This window comes from Podarcis bocagei, assembly GCF_964188305.1.
Source record: "Podarcis bocagei genome assembly, chromosome: 4".
NCBI classification, from domain to species: Eukaryota; Metazoa; Chordata; class Lepidosauria; order Squamata; family Lacertidae; genus Podarcis; species Podarcis bocagei.
The window spans coordinates 82,583,697-82,588,381 of record NC_138128.1 but is presented as its reverse complement, the minus strand read 5'-3'; the positions used below and the strand labels follow the sequence as shown (position 1 = coordinate 82,588,381).

Sequence of the window (4,685 nt, the reverse complement as noted above, 5' to 3'; positions counted from 1 at the left end):
GCCTCTGCCACTGGCCCTTAAACTCTGAGTCATGATTCTCAGCTTGGAAGTTTAGACAGCCAATCACGTTGGGAGTGGGAGTGGCCCAGGCCTTCAGAAATGTATATAAGCAGTTGCTTTGCCCCTGCTGTCCAGCTCTTTAGTTCAATAAAGGTTCTTGTACCCGCCAACATTTATCCAATGAAAATAGGAACATCCTAAGGAAAAGCAGGACATTCCAGGATCAAATTAGAAACTGGGCCGGCTTCTCTAAATCAGGGAGAGCCCTGGAAAATAGGGATACTAGGAGGGTCTGAACCAATTGCCCTAAGGCAATGTATCTCTAGTTCACATCATGCTTGCATTTCCTCTGTCCAGAATGACTTCTCGCCTATTTAAAGTTATTTGTGCTTTTATTCTCATCATAGCCACTTTTTCTATACATTTCTATCTGAGATTGACACTTCTTGACTTTCCTTCCTCTGCCTCCTGTGATCTGAATGTGGGGAGGAGTATAATTTGAATATCAGTTTCAAATGAATTAGTGTACTGTAATGTAATGTATTGCCTGTGGGGAAGCAGCCCAATGCAATACCTAAAGCCTTTAAATATATTTAATCAATTTACCCCCATGTATCAGAGCCTTGTGGACCAGCGAAGTATTAGAATATATGTAATTGTATCAGTCACAACATCACAGTAACTTTACTTCAAGAAATAGCTCTTTTTTATATTTCATTATTATTAAAGATGCTCATGAAATACAAAAGAACGTACAACATCTCTTCCTTTTTGTACAGGTTATAAAGTGTTTTTTTGTTACGTTCAGTGTAAGACAATATGGTATCCCAGAGGTAGGGGGAGAGAGTGGAGGGGAAAGGTTGGGTGATAAACTTGCACACAATTTCTCCCCTTCAATTTGGTATATTTGTTTGGTTAATACTAAAGGAGTGTGCTGCAAAACTATCTGCTTCCACTTAAATTTGTCAGAGGTTTTGCCTAAGAAGCAACCCCCAAACTCTCTAGAAATTTTGCTTTAAGTAAAATGTGGTGACAGCCTAAAATTCAGCAGAACTCCCCTCAAAAATGGTGCCTAGTTTTATTGAAATTATCTTGGCTAACTCAGGGTATGAGTTAGCTAAGACACATAAGCTTATCACCCTGCTAAACAGGCCTGAATCTGGTCATTCCTGGATGGGTGACCACAATGTCACCTTGGGTTCCATGATAGAATAAAGGTTGGATATAAATGTAATAAAGTAAAATAAATAACCTTGGAATTCCACTGCTATTTTATTTCAGCAATAACCTTCCAAATTTGCTTCATTTTTTTCCTTTAAGAAAGCTGTTGGTAGCAAGTATTTCTGAATAGAAAAAAATGAAGTTTCTCTCAGCTTCTTGATGCTATCATGCTGATGAAATCCTTAAAAGGGAGCATTTTATAAATATTTCCTTTCATAGTCAGGAAGAACACAATGACTAATTCTATTTTTTTTTTAATTAAAAAAAATCAATGACAGTTGGAGGAAATCACCCACGTGCTTCAGATGGCAAAACTGAAGTGGATTTAACACAATCTAGTTAAATGTTTTGGCTTCTGCTTTTCTCAGTAACTAAGCTGGGCTTTCAAATGAATGCTGAGAGATCTGGTGGCAATTTTAAGAATGCCCAGAATTTAATGATTTTAATGAGCGCCTCATCTGCAAGAGATTTATTTTTGTATTTGAGGGGAAATAGGGCACATAAGTGTCAGGTTAAAAGCATCAGCCATTAGGGTACTGAACCTATAGATCCAGAGGTTTGCTCTTGATCTCTGATAATGCTTGTTGTTTGGATGATTGACAATAGAGATTGGCTTGTGAGTGTGTGAAGAAACTAGCCTACTTCACACAGGTAAAATGTGCATTTGCTACTTCTGCCTCTGACTCCACTAGCCACTGGTGTGTGGCCCCTAGAAGGTTGCTTTGAAATGCCTTTTTATCCTAGCAACTACACGGGCAACTGACATGAAAGGTTTCCCCATCTTAGGGAGAAAGTAATGCCTTTGTGACATCATCTGCAGGCATTGCACCGCTCCCCACCAATGGACAAGAATTCTGAGATGTGGGGATTGGTGCATTGGCTAGTGATGTCACAAAGGCAGTACTTTCTCCAAGCACAGCCGCTGGAGCAGGCTAGAGGATGCAGAAGTCTGAAGTAAGGATGAAAGTAAGCCGGGGGACAGAGGAAATGTCTCGCTAAGGGGCTGAGAGCAGGGATCAAAAGAAAGAAAGATGGGGTGAAGTCAGCTGAGAAAGGAGGGCTAGGGAACTTAGGGTTCCTGTCCTGCTCAGCTTCAGTCCACCTTTCCATATGAATTCTCAAACTTTGGGAATTCATAAATAATATCCCTGAAGACACAATAGGAAATGTTTCCAAGTCATAAAGGATATGGCTAACAGAACTGAAATGTTTTGAAATACATTGTTTGTTTGCTCTTTGGAGGAGAGGACCAGATGGCTGGTTGTGGTTTTTAAATTGTGTGTTGTGTCCCCCCGCCCCCGTGTATCAGCTGTGGCACCCAACATTCTTTCATTCAGTAATGTTGTATCACATTGTGAGACGTGCAGCTGATGGTCTGTTTAATAAAATCATTTCTTTCCAGTTATCCTTTTAAAGGTAGCTGTTTATCGTGGGTTTATCATGCATGTCATACAGCAACCAGATTCTCAATGATGCCAACCGCAGAGGGTTGGCGAGTGTTTCAGTTCAGCTCCCACACAATAACCTTCAAAGATATGAAAGCTGGTAGAAAGCAGATAAAATAGACACACTGGTAGATTTTGCAAAGTCTTCTGAATTGGCTACCAATGGATAGCTCTCCCAGAAAGCCAGTGAAATTTGAGAGCTGCTGCGTGGAAGTATAAACCTGTGATTCCTGCATTGCAGGGGATTCGACTAGATGACCCTCAGGGTCCCTACCAACACTATGATTCTATGAAACATGATTCTTTGAGGACATTGTTCTTGTGTCTGTGAGAAAGAGACGCTTCGGGAAACATATATCTAGTAGATACTTGCAATCAGTGAAATGTAGAGGGCATCTTTTCTGCAGAAAGTGTTCTGTGAGTTTGCTGGTTTCTCTGATTTAGTTGTCATGGTTGTTGCAATTCTGAAATCCAAATAACAGAGAGTAGCCTGATTTGCATGTCATGTCAAGCCAAACCATGGCATAGTGCAAATGCACAAATGTGCAGGCTTCAGGAAATCCTGGCCACGTCACTCTTCCCCAGTCAATTTGCTGCTGCACTGAGCTAAGGCATAGAATCATAACATTGTAGAGTTGGAAGGTATCTCCAAATGTCATGTGGTTCAGCCCCTTGCTCTGCAGGAATCTCAACTAAAGCATCCATGACAGATGGCTATGGTTTGACTTAACATGTTGCCTAGACTAGAGCTCATTGTTTAGCCCTCCTAGACAAATCAGAAACCATAGGATAGACCTTGGTTTCAGCACATGGTTAGTCTGGAGAGAGGTAAACCACAAGCCTGGGTTCAGAATGGCCAATACCACCATTTGGAGGAGGGCCTGATCCATTTGGGGCAGAAGTTGCTGCTCTGTGTCAGTGCTGAGATCTGCAGCAGATGGCATTGACAATGCATCGTGTTCTGCTTAATTTATTAGCTGGCTTGGGAAGTTTCTGGCACACTGCACACCATACCACCAGACTGGTAAGTTAGATGCTTAAGGGAAGAGTTGGCAATGTTACCAGCCTCTCCCATTTTGTAAACCTTCAACATCTTCCCCAGATTATTTTGAAAATTATACACATTTTCCACCGCGCTCTTCAGAAGATGCCTTTTATCAACATTCAAATGATCTTTAAATAGCCCGTTTTTATAGGTATTATTTTAAGAGGCTGGAATTTATGCAACCAACATGTTGGCAATGAAATTTCTGCCACCTGTTTTCCCTACAAGCGGATCAAAACATCCACTTTGGCTTACAATTATCCACTTCCATTTACTTTTTTGTATGTCATAATTCTTCCGTTTGCGTTCCCAGTAATAGTGAGGAATCAGATATTTCCGACTACTGAAAAGCCATGCAAAAACACCGAACAAAGAGAAACTACCAGCCAATTAGACCAAATTAGAGCAGTAAAATGTGCATATTTTACAACACACTGAAGTGTAACAGCCTCCGTTTTAGCCTGTTGTTACGGTATAAACTGATTTCACCCAAGCACTACCTGCAAACATGGGGCTACCACTCCTTAAATAAATTTTCATGAACAGATCATATAAAACAATCCGTTGATTGATGAAATATACCTCTGAATAAAAACAATGGCTATGAAGAAAGGAAGCATGCTTTAAATTATATGCACGGAAATGCACACATACAAAAAACAATTCCGAAGAAAGAAAATATACTTTAAAAAGATGTTCAGATAGCTCAGCAGGCATCACCCTCTACTCTTTGAGCCAGGAGGAGTTCTTTTAATGTTGCATTTTATGAATATTGTTAACCACCCTGGGGTCTCATGATAGGAAGCTTGTGAGAAAAGGAATAAGATAAATACTAAATAAATTAATAAATCTGTAACGTGGCAGCTTTCCTCTGTGGTTGTTGTAAGTACTTGGATAGATGCCCCCCCTTAAATGCCCAATTAATTGGGAAGTCTTTTTAATTTATCGTAAGTTCTTGAACTAATTAATCTAAT

At 40.2% G+C, this 4,685-nt stretch overlaps 1 long non-coding RNA gene across 1 annotated transcript; it reads left to right on the top strand.

Annotated features, from left to right (window-relative positions):
- Positions 1-2,162: 2,162 nt before the first annotated feature.
- LOC308585380 lies at positions 2,163-4,445 on the top strand. The gene is made up of 3 exons (XR_014007352.1): positions 2,163-2,187; positions 3,644-3,690; positions 4,025-4,445. It is a non-coding gene; the product is annotated as an uncharacterized lncRNA (long non-coding RNA).
- The last annotated feature ends 240 nt before the right edge of the window (positions 4,446-4,685 follow it).